The sequence below is a fragment of the Podarcis melisellensis genome (assembly GCF_964234715.1).
Source record: "Podarcis melisellensis genome assembly, chromosome: W".
In the NCBI taxonomy this organism is placed as follows: domain Eukaryota; kingdom Metazoa; phylum Chordata; class Lepidosauria; order Squamata; family Lacertidae; genus Podarcis; species Podarcis melisellensis.
In genome coordinates, this window is record NC_138535.1 from 23,277,656 (window position 1) to 23,289,436 (window position 11,781).

Genomic DNA, 11,781 nt, shown 5'->3' on the forward strand with positions numbered 1-11,781 from the left:
ATTTCCAGGAGAAGGAGGGGAGAGGTGGAGCGTGCCGGCGGCGGAACATTTTGTTGAAGAGATGGAAGCGATCCACCGTCAGCTTCAACTTAACTTAGAGAGAGCCAAGGAAGAATATAAAAAACAAGCAGACAGAAACAGGAGGGAAGGTGAAACTATAAGGGTGGGAGACCGGGTGTGGCTATCCACCCAGGGACTACCGTTCAAGGGAGGGTATAAGAAACAGATACCCAAAAGATTGGGACCCTTTGAGGTCATACAGCAGGTCAACCCAGTAGCATTCGAACTCAGACTGCCCAGTCACATGAAATTGCACCCAGTATTTCACAGGTCATTACTGTCGCCGTACCGAGAGGGACGTGAGTGGGGGGAGCGTGAGAGAGAGGTCACCCAAACGCCCGTGATAGAAGAGAGAGAACGCGACATGAACGTGGCAGGAATCATTGATTCCAGGTGGAAGGGGAATCAGGTGGAATATCTGGTAGAATGGGAGGGGGAAGCAGAGTCGGAAAACACTTGGGTACCCGCGGAGGTAGTCAACGACGAGGTTTTAATAGAAACATTTCATTGGCGTTTCCCAAAAAAACCGCAACCCATGGCACGATTTAGAAGGGAACACTTTGGGACCAACGATGAGGAAGGAGAGTTTGAAGGGTTCCCAGAGTCAGGGGTGGGTGAGGAAGCCGACTCCGACGAAGAAGAGGAAGACGGGGAGAGAGACGGTACGCCATGGCTAGAAGTGTTTGAATCCTCGGACGACGAGGAGAGTTCCTTCAGGGGCTTTCCGCCCTCACCGCCAGTGGGAGAGGAGGCGGGGGGTGAAGGGGGCCCTGGGGGGGAGGTGGATGTCAGGGAACTGCCATCAGAGAGAGAGATGGGGGAAAGGCTCCAGGAGAATAGGAGAGACCCTACAGCAGAAGCAGGAACCAGCAGGGGGAGCGCAGGAGTTCCAGCGGAAGGGGAATCGGAGGGAAGGCTCTGGGATACTTCTAGTGAGAATAGTGCAGAGGTATCAAGACCCCCGTTAGCAACTCCCACCCCTCGCCAGAAACTGTCACGCAGAGAGTCACGAAGGTGCATGTCCGTCAAACAGCTTTTATGTTGGAGTAAATTCCGCAGACGCCCACTGTCAGATTCTACCAGCGACTGACGGAGCCATGCTTTGGGGGCTCCGTTAGTGCCTGGGTTTGGTTGACCAGCCAAACCAGAGAGGGATTAAGCTTTTACGCACAAGCAGCTAATTATCCCATCACAGGTACATTATATCACATGTGGTGGACTTGCCCAAAGATTAAAATCTTTTGGGACATGATCCATGACGAAATAAAAAAATTGATAAGGACATCACATAAAAAAAAGGCAGAGGCATATTTATTAGGAATCTTAGATAAAGATATCCCCAAAGAGAAAATTAACTTATTTCTATACGCGACAACAGCGGCAAGAATTTTGATTGCTAGCTATTGGAAAGAGGAAAGCATCCCAACAAAAAGAGAATGGTTGGGGAAACTTTGCGAGTACCTGGAATTAGCAAAATTGACAGATATAATAAGGAGAAAATCCAAAACTATGGTTATGAAGCAATGGGAGTGTTTAAATTATTATTTAGAAAACCAGGGCTCAACTACAAAAATCTGGTTGTGTTTAGAATAATCTTCTGCGTAATATAAAGAAGTGAGACATTAAGGAAACCCAAAGGGAAAATATGAAGAACAGAGGCTCTGAAGAACGGATTATTAAAAACGCGTGAGGTGAACGGTGGAAGTGGTTTTTTTATTTTCTTTTTTTCTTTTTCTTTTCCCCTTTTTTCTTTTTTCTTTCAAAAGTAACAATTTGTTTAAGGTAGATAAGGACAAGACGAAATTATACAATTGAATGTAAATATAGATGAGAAATGGCTATGTATTGTGAGTACTTATCTACTTTTTAAAAAATTTCATATATGACCTGTTTTTTTACTTTTTTATTCTCTTTTTGTTCCCTTTTTCTTTATTCTGATATCTTACATTTCATTTCACTGTGTTATCATGAATAGCATTTTATAGAGGTATAAATAACTGTAAATATGGGGGACTTCCGGGTTGGCGCCTGCAGCAATGGCTGAATTCCTCTGATCGGGAGGAATTTGCTTCGTGGAAATCAGGGCCGCCACGGCGAAGGCGGGGACCCACTAAAAATCACAGGCGGGAGAAGCCTGTGAACATGGGATTCGGCTGGCACCTTTTGCGCCTCCCCTACTCGTGGGGAAACCCGTTTTCGGGGATCCGGAGCGACGTGGGGTGAGTGGCATGGTGCTTCGAATTGACTGCTTCTTTTACGGAGTGAAGCCGCATTGCTGTTGCCGGAGAGCGCTGACTTTTTCCTGTGGACAATTTGATCTTAAAACAACTACCCGTGAGTAGAACAGAAAATTGTTCCCACTCATATTCCCAAGCAGGGCCGGACCTCTGATGAGCCAGAGTGAGGCAGCTGCCCAGAATGGCTGGGGCAACCCAGTCCGATGGACAGCATAGAAATCTCAAGGTTGAATTTGTCTGATTTCCTTTCAGAGCCATTCAAGTTGGTACTTTTCAGCACCTAGGGGTGTAGTGGCATCTGGACCATGGACCTCTCAGCTGGTGACTTGTGGGAGTCAGTCTGCAGCTCACCACACCTCAGCCAGTGGGATGTATCACCAGAGATTACAGAACCCCAGCCGAGTCTTCAGAGATGTCCTGCTCTCAGCAGTGGCGGAGCAGGGTGGGGGCGGTCCGCACTGGGTGTCATCCTGCGGGGGGGGGACATTCACTGGTGGCTTGGGAAGCTGGGAGTCATGGGTGGGCGCTCCCGGCTGGAGGAGGCAGGCAGGGGAGAGGACGGGAAGGAGGCAGGTGAGCAAAGAACGGAGGGGGGCAGGAAGGGGAGAGGAAGGAAGCGGGATCAGTGGGTGCGCCTTTCATTCTGCCTGGAAGACCAGCGCCTACAGCTGGACTACCAAGTGGATTGAAAGGGTCACTTTGGGGACAGCGCTGCAAATGCAGAAGGGATCTTGGCCGGTTTCTAAACAGGGAAAGTGAGTTTCCCTCTGACAACTGCTTTCTGCCTCTCCTCTGCAAAGCTCCACATGTTTCTGCCCCACCCTGTCCTCAGCCAACCCCCCACTTAGAAGCCACTCTTGGGTTATTGACTTCTGTGTGCTTGTGTATCTGTGTCTCCCGTGTGGGGTTCCTCTCTGCGTAAAGTCTTCAAGCTGTGCCTGTGTGCGCCTGACAAATCGGCCCCATTGCCTTTCCCTCGTCAAAATTTATCTTTCCCCCCACCTCCAGTCTCCGTTGTTGTGTGTCCTGGCTGAGAGGAAAAACAGAAGACGGGGGGCCATCGGTCAGGGATAGTCTACTTGAGATTCCTGCATTGCCCCAGGGGGTTGGCTTGATGACCCTCAGGGGTCCCTTCTAGCTCCACTCTTCTCTGGTGCAGGCAGGCTTGTGCAGAGTTTTAGGTACAAGTTGGGTGCAAGGGGTGCAGCCCATCTTATGCACCGCCGGCTCGGGAAGAAGTCCCACTGATCATGATGAGACTCGCAGGCGAGTAGATTGCTGCTGTGCAGGCCTGCTGTTGAAATCAATGTTTTCCTTTTCAGAGCATGGTGAAATCCCCATGACTAAAACCTCCCCTTCCGTAGTTTCTGTCAGGAGTTCAGCCTACACTCGAGTAGCACCCTGGCAGAGACACGTGCCCGACTGGCATGTTCCCTCCCTCCTGGTCGATCGTTTGGGAGCTTCATAAGCTTTCTTCAGCCCGAACATCCCAGCGACCGATGCCAAGCGACACCGGCACACTTAGGGATCCGCAGAGTTTGTGCATCATGCCTGACAGACCTCAGCAACTCAGCATTTTGGCTAATCGGCTTTATTTACATATCAACATACACACGGAGCACTGCAACATGGCTCCCTCTCTCTCGAGCATCAGACAGCAAAGAGAAAAAGAACAAAGGACAATAGTCCCACTTCACGGAACACAGGAACACAAACATCCTGTCGCCGTCACTTCCCACTCTGTGGGGTCAAAACATAGACAACAATCCCATGACTGCAATCATGGAGCTGGAATTCTCACAGTTTCAAGCGCTACCACAGGTTCCGCAGAATATCTGTACTGCATGGTTTAGTGTGGCAGCACCTGCCCTTTGGAACTCCCCGCCTCTTGCAACAAAGCACGTGCCTTTGCTAGACGCTTTTCAGGCACCTGCTAAAAGCATTCTTGTTGAGGCAAGCATACCTAGAAACTTAGGAAGTTGAAGTAATTTTCATCTCTTTTAATATTTTAGCTTTTGTATGTTTTAAAGTAGGATTATTGATTTTTCTTGATTTTACTGCTGTGGTGGTTTTTTTGTTTTTTGTTTTGGTAAAACACTTTGCAGGCTTTTAAAAATAAATTTTATTAAATAAAGAAGCAATACATAGAACTAAGAATAGAAATATATAGGAAAATATATATCCCCCCCTTTTCTTTATTTTTCCTTCTCCACCTGCTGCTGCTCCTCCTCCTCCTCCTCGTGTTCCTCACCTGAAGGAAAAGCCAAAGAACCACCATTAAAATTGGTGCCTGGTATGTGCAACCATATGCTGTATTTTTATTCTTTTTGGCAAGAAAATGGGCACACATGGAGGCAGCAAACCTTTGTGCCCTTCAGAGGCACATGCGCAGTCTGCTACTGGCCTCTGGTCTCCTGCGCATGGGGTGGGGGTGGGGGGGAGGCCACCCCTTCCACGCAGCGAAGGCGACCCTGGCATGGCTACCAGCTGCCCACAAAGGCGCACTGAACTGGGCTCCAGACTGTGGTGGGACTCCCCTAAGCCCCAGCCAACATGGCCAGCGCTCATCAGGGATGATGGGACTTGAAACCCAACATCATTGGGAGGGAGGGCCACGTGAAGACAGGATTCTCAAAAATACCTCTGGCTTGCGGCTCCTGGAGTGTTGCTGCCAACGCCTGGAGTTTCTCTTCAAGCTCCTGGAGCTTCACACGGAACACTTGAGCTTCCTTAAATACTGTTTCAGCTGCATGCCACACCCCAGCCAAAAGAGCTGTAATCACTGAGAAAAAGAAGGGAGCATCTGTGCATGCCATTCCGGTCAAGTTGCACCAAAGTGGGACTTGTTCATCTGAGCTCCACAAGCTGGTTTTTTTTAATTGTTTGACTGGGGTTGTTTGTTGGTTTTTCTTTAATTTGGGGCAAGGCCTTTTTATGTGCCCTTTCAATCCCCAAGAGCCAGCACTGTAAATCAGTTTTAAGGGAGACTTACAACCACAGCTGCCGCCACCCCCCAACATCATCAGTAGTTACACATACAGGCTTTTAAAACCTATTTAATATCTTTTTAAAAAAGTTAACCTTGTAATTCCTAAATCATTTTAAACACTTTGAAATACTTTCTAAAATTCTGCTATTTAACATTTATGTAAATAATGTAATAAAGGAACCCAAATGGTCAGATATTTCCCTGTTTCAGTTTTATCCCATAATGTATCCATTTTGCTACATGCCAACGATACGGTGTTGTTATGTGGAGTTTGGAACAAACAGGGTTAAAACTCCGTGGTGTCCTGTATCTGGGAGGAGCCCGAAGCAGGGCCAGACGTCACAGGCTTTGTCTGTGAAAGTTCCTTTCGATTTTGCCTGAGAGTCACAGCTCAACGGAGAGGCTGTGAATCGGTGTGCTTTGGAAGCACGGAGAATGCAGGAAAACTCTGATGGAAGAGACTGATTTATAGCTTGTAAATAAACACTTCTAGAGATAAGAACCGATCTGTCTTTGGACTTAATTTATCCCTTTCTCATATGGACTCAGGACCGCTGCATTTACTCTGCTATCCTGCCAGGTCATTTTTTCCAGCAAAGTTCGCGCAGGGAAGAGTGACCGGACGGCAATTTATATTTACCCGAAGGTAAATTTATTTGCACCTGAAGAGGTTATGGATCTTACGTGTTTCCTGACAAGTGTGAGAAGGGAGGAAGGCTGCCAGCTTTGAGTTGCTGTGATCTCCTGCCAGGAAAGGGCAGTGGGAGATGCTGGTGATCGGAGCCAAGAGCCAAGAGAGACGGCTGCTGCTTCGGAGGACCTGCTTGCTGGCAGAGTGAGTACGTTTGAAGCCCCGGGGGGAGGAGATGGCTGCTGCTCAGGCACAGCAGAGCCAAGAGAGCTACCCCGGTGAAAAATTGCATGGAGCCAATTGGGAGGCCTGGTCAAGAAGAGCCAGGGGGTGGTTTGTGGCCACAGGGCTCTGGAGTCCAGTCCAGAAGGAGCCGGCACCACCCACGCAAGCTACTGCTATGCTGAGGGAGAAAGAGCAGAGGCAGCTTTGCATGTTGCAAGCAGCTGTGGACGCTGTGCTGAAGCCTCATCTGGAGGGCGCTGAATCGGCCCAGGCCGCCTGGCAGGCGCTGAGGAGTGTGTGTGAAAGCTCAGCGGGAGCCAGACCAGAAGGGGATGGAAGCCCAGGAGGGGCTGAAGGTTGCCCAGAAAGCCTAGTGGGGGCTGGGACAGTGTTGGGGAGCTGTTGCAATGCTTCAACACGTCTGTGTGATGGACTGTGTGCGGGAGAGATGCTGAGAGCTGAAAGGAGGAAAGCAGTGGCAAGCTGTTCCTCAGGCTGCTGTGCACCCAAGAGTGGGGGTGCAAGCCGTTCCAAGAGCTCTGAGAAAGCGAAAGTCTCCGAAAGTTGTTTGTGCTTTGCTGCGACGTCCAACAGCGCTGGGAAGCATCCGCTAGAGGCCCAGGCTGCCAAGGACACCAGCTGCAGTGGAATGTCAACAAAGCAGTTTCCCAAGGCCTGTTCTCAGCGGCAACGTGAGAAAGCTGCAGGCCAGGAGAAAAACAAAGACAAGTCGTCTTATCACCTCACAGCTGCGACGGTGGCTCTGGGAAAAGGCAAAAGCCTTGATCGGGGGGAGGCTGTGGCCATGGCAACCAGGAAGGACACTGGCAGAGGCCCCGGTGGGGGTGCGAGCAACGCCATGGCAGCTTTAGAAAACAGCCAGAGAGACACTTTATCTTTTATTATCGATTCTGGAGCTTCTCACAGTCTTGTAAAATCTAAAGAGTTCCTGAGGGACTGCAAGACAGTTAAAACTAAACGCTGCGTAAAATTAGCAGATGGGTCTCAGAGACCATTGACTGAATCTGGGTTCCTTTATTGTTCTTTCTTGGATCATTGGGTGCAGGTTTTTGTGGTTCCAGAGCTTGCACACTCTCTTTTAAGTGTGCCAGCACTAAATGACGATGGGTTCAATGTTCTGTTCTCTAACAATTTGTGCTCTTTTTACAGGGATGGGAAGATCATCTACAGCGTTGAGAGAAAAGACAGGCTCTTTCTGGTGCAGATGCCTGTTGAAAAGGGGGCTGGTGGAAAAATGGGACTAGTGGAAAATGGGACTGGTGGAAAAATGGGGCTGGTGGAAAATGGGGCTAGTGGAGAGTCCATTGAAGATGCCCATGTGCAGTGTGCAAATGTCCCACCACACAATGATTGTATTCACTTATGGCACAAGAAATTTGGGCATGCTGGGTGGTCGCTTGTGCGAAAGGCTGCTGAAAACACCATTGGTTGTAGATTCAAGGTTTGTGACAAATACCTAGATTGTCAAGCCTGTAAGCAGTCGAAGGTCACAACATGCTCATACCCCAGGTCAGAGAGGCGAACCAGCAAACCCTTTGAACTTGTGCATGCAGATTTGTCAGGACCCATGCCAACACCTTCTTTAGCTGGGTCTAAGTGGGTTCTGGTTCTGATTGATGATTTTTCGAGGTTTTCTTGGGTTTTTGCGCTTAAATGCAAGTCAGAAGCGGCTACCCTGATCAGGGATTGGATCACAGCGATAGAGCTACAGTTCTCTACCAGGGTGATTTCCTTTCAATCTGATCGCGGGGGGGGGGAGGGGGGAGTTCACAGGTTCTGCGCTGCAATCGTTTTTCAGGCAGAAGGGTATCAATCATCGATTGACGGCCCCCTACAGTCCGCAACAGAACGGGGTCGCAGAGAGAAAGTTTCGCACATTACAGGAATCTGCAAACGCTATGTTGGCAGACTCAGGTTTGCCACAGCGCTTTTGGGCTGAGAGTTATCGGACAGCATGTTTTGTACAGAACAGGGTGTACAATTCCAGTGTAGGCAACACACCGTTTTTTTTGTTGCATCAGAGGAAGCCTAAAGTACACTACTTTCATGTTTTTGGGTCTCAGGCTTGGGTTCTCATTCCAAAGGCCATGCGCAGAAAGGGTGAGCCAAGGTCTAGGAAGATGATCTTTGTGGGCTATGAGCCGGGTTCAAAGGCGTGGCGTTTCGCATACCCTACTGGCAACCAGTCTAAGCTGCTTATTAGCGGCAGTGCTGAGTTTTGCGAGCAGAGTGGGTGGAAACGTCTTCACGGGAACCCAGATGTTCTATCAGACTCAGATGAGGAAGAGGAGGGTGAGGCTGAACCTGCTGCTGATGTGCATGGTCCACAGCCGCAGGGTCCAGCGCCAGGCTCTCCAAAAGGGAGTCCCAGGACCCCTCCACAGGTCTCTGTCAAGTCTGAGCTAAGGAGTGCACCATCCTCACCAGCACAACCAGCTGTACGCCCGAAACGGCGCAGCAGGTCAGAGGGCGATGTGTCAGACACAGAGGATAGTAGAGTTGATCCAGGTGAATCAGGCGCAGTTCCAGAATTCACGCTGAGGAGGTCAACTAGATCAACTTTGGGAGAGGGTTTTCACCCGCAAATTACCTGGCTGATTTACAAATACCTAGGTACAGACACTCCTTTACCCTGGCCAGATTCAACGTTCTGCCCTCTGCCCTGCTGCTAGGCAGATATGAGGGCAAACCATATGACTCACGTGTTTGCCCATGTGGCTCATCGGAAGTGGAAACAAGTCTGCATGTATTGCTGCACTGTAGTTACTACGAGGATCTACGCCTGACCTTTATTGCCCCAGTTCTACAAAAGCTTAAAAATGAACCAGAACTCCAACGTATGAGAGCCTTGGTAGAAGATAAGGTTCCTGAAATTACGATCAATGTTGCCAAATTCTGTGTAGCCGCTATTAGGCGTAGGAAACAAGAGCTTCCCAATGTTAATATGCAGGCGAAGGCAAATACTTAATTTTATTTATGCTGTCTAATTTTAAATTGCTGCTATGGCCTAATCTGTATTGAAATTGCCCTTTGTTTTTCCGGTGTTATGCTTCGCTGACTAGCTGTATGAGTTAATCTGGTCTGTGACCGTTTAATAAAATTTGATTTGATTTGATCAACCAAGGGAAAGCCACCTGAAAGGTATTAAGCCACTAGTGTCTGGGTTGGTGTGGCTAGATGTGAACCTGAATCCTTTGAGGATGTTCAAAAGTTGCCTCAGGAAGAAGCCAGGAAATGGCATGAGGCGATGCAGAAGGAGATGAACTCAATGGAGTCTCTTGGTGTGTTCTCACTCACTCAGCTGCCGGCTAACCAAAGAGCTGTTAGCTGCAGATGGATTTACCGTTTGAAACCCACAGAAGCAGGAGAACCACAGTATAAAGCGAGATTAGTGGCCCGAGGAGTCACACAGAAAAAGGGTGTACACTTCACGGAAGTGTATTCGCCAACCTCAAGAGCAGAGACTCTGAGAGCGCTTTTGGCAATAGCAGCACAGAGAGGTTGGAAAGTGAACCATTTTGATGTAGATGTCGCCTACCTGAACTCAGATCTCAAGGAGGAGTTGTACATGCTTCCTCCTCCAGGGTTTGAAGTCAGTGAGCCAGGCGTCGTGTGGCGGTTGCACAAATCCATCTATGGATTACGCCAATCTGCCAGGAATTGGAATATGTGCCTACATGAAGCTTTAGAGGAGCTAGGTTTTAAGAGATCTCTTGCAGACAGTTGTCTTTACATTAAAGATTCAGGCGTAAAACAGCAAGTGGTGCTTGTGTTTGTTGATGATATCTTAGTTTTGGCACAGACAGGTGAACAGGTGGAGAAGTTTGCTAAAGAGCTTGGAAAGCGGTTCAAGTTAAAGCAGCTTGGAGATGTCAAATCCTATTTAGGCGTCCAGATCACAAGAACAAGTGATGGAAGCTTTTTGCTTTGCCAGAAAGGTAAGATTGAACAGTTGCTTGAGAAGTTCAGGATGTCTGATTGTGCAGGTGCCAGATCACCCATGGAGGCTGGATTTGTGAAGGAGTGTCAGCAAGTAGAACGCGTGGTGTTCAAAAATACTGAACTCTTTCAGTCAGCTCTGGGCAGTCTGTTGTATCTGTCACAGTGGAGCAGACCAGACATTGCATTTGCTGTCAATCTGCTCAGTAGAGAGGCTTCAAGTCCTAGTGTGCAAGCCTGGAATGGCATCAAGAGAGTTCTGAGGTATTTGCAGGAAACCAAAGACTTGTGTCTTAGGTTGCCAGCTCAAGGAGAAGTCAAACTGACTTGCTTTGTGGACGCAGATTGGGGTAACTCTGAGGACCGCAAATCAGTGTCAGGTCTGGTGGTGAAGTTTGGGGACTCAGTGATAGGGTGGAGGTCCCGGAAGCAAAGTCTCATAGCGCTTTCGTCTACTGAAGCTGAGTTCAGTGCGCTATCAGATGCTTGCAGAGAGCTGGAGTTCTATGTGTGTTTGATCGAGGAAATCTGTGGAGAGGTTTGTCTGCCCGTTGTGGTGCATGAAGACAATCAACCGTGCCTTAAATTAGCTGAGACAGGGCAATTCAAGGCGAGGACCAAACATTTGGACATATGTTTTCAAAATGTGTGTCAGAGCGTTCGTGAGGGGCTAGTTGCTCTGAAATACTGTCCCTCAACAAAGAACCTCGCTGATGGTTTCACAAAACCATTAACCTTCCAGAAGCACGAGGAGTTCTGTGAGGGTCTGTGTATGGGGAAAGCATTGTTGGCTATTGTCCCCAGATGCAGGACAAGAGGGGGTGTGGAGTTTGGAACAAACAGGGTTAAAACTCCGTGGTGTCCTGTATCTGGGAGGAGCCCGAAGCAGGGCCGGACGTCACAGGCTTTGTCTGTGAAAGTTCCTTTCGATTTTGCCTGAGAGTCACAGCTCAACGGAGAGGCTGTGAATCGGTGTGCTTTGGAAGCACGGAGAATGCAGGAAAACTCTGATGGAAGAGACTGATTTATAGCTTGTAAATAAACACTTCTAGAGATAAGAACCGATCTGTCTTTGGACTTAATTTATCCCTTTCTCACATGGACTCAGGACCGCTGCATTTACTCTGCTATCCTGCCAGGTCATTTTTTCCAAGAAAAGTTCGCGCAGGGAAGAGTGACCGGACGGCAATTTATATTTACCCGAAGGTAAATTTATTTGCACCTGAAGAGTTAGCACAAACATTCTGAGCGTCTGCACATCATTCTGAGCGTCTGCACATGCGCGAGCAGTGAAACCTGGAAGTAACCCGTTCCGTTACTTCCGGGTCGCCGCGGGAGGCAACCTGAAAAGACGTAACCTGAACCGAGCGGAAGAAGAGGTATGACTGTATTTGAGGATTTGCTTCTCTGATAGGAGTACTGGGTCTCATCAGATGACAGCCTCGGCCTTGAAGGCATCAAGATCTGCACAAGCAATTCTTAGCTTTACCAGAACTGAAGGCGGCAATGGGATTGCCCCTGCTCCGAGAAGATATACAGTGGTACCTCGGAAGTCAAACGGAATCCATTCCAGAAGTCCGTTTGACTTCCAAAACATTCGGAAACCAAGGTGCGGCTTCCGATTGGCTGCAGGAGCTTCCTGCACTCAATCTGAAGCCGCGTAAGCCGCGTTGGACATT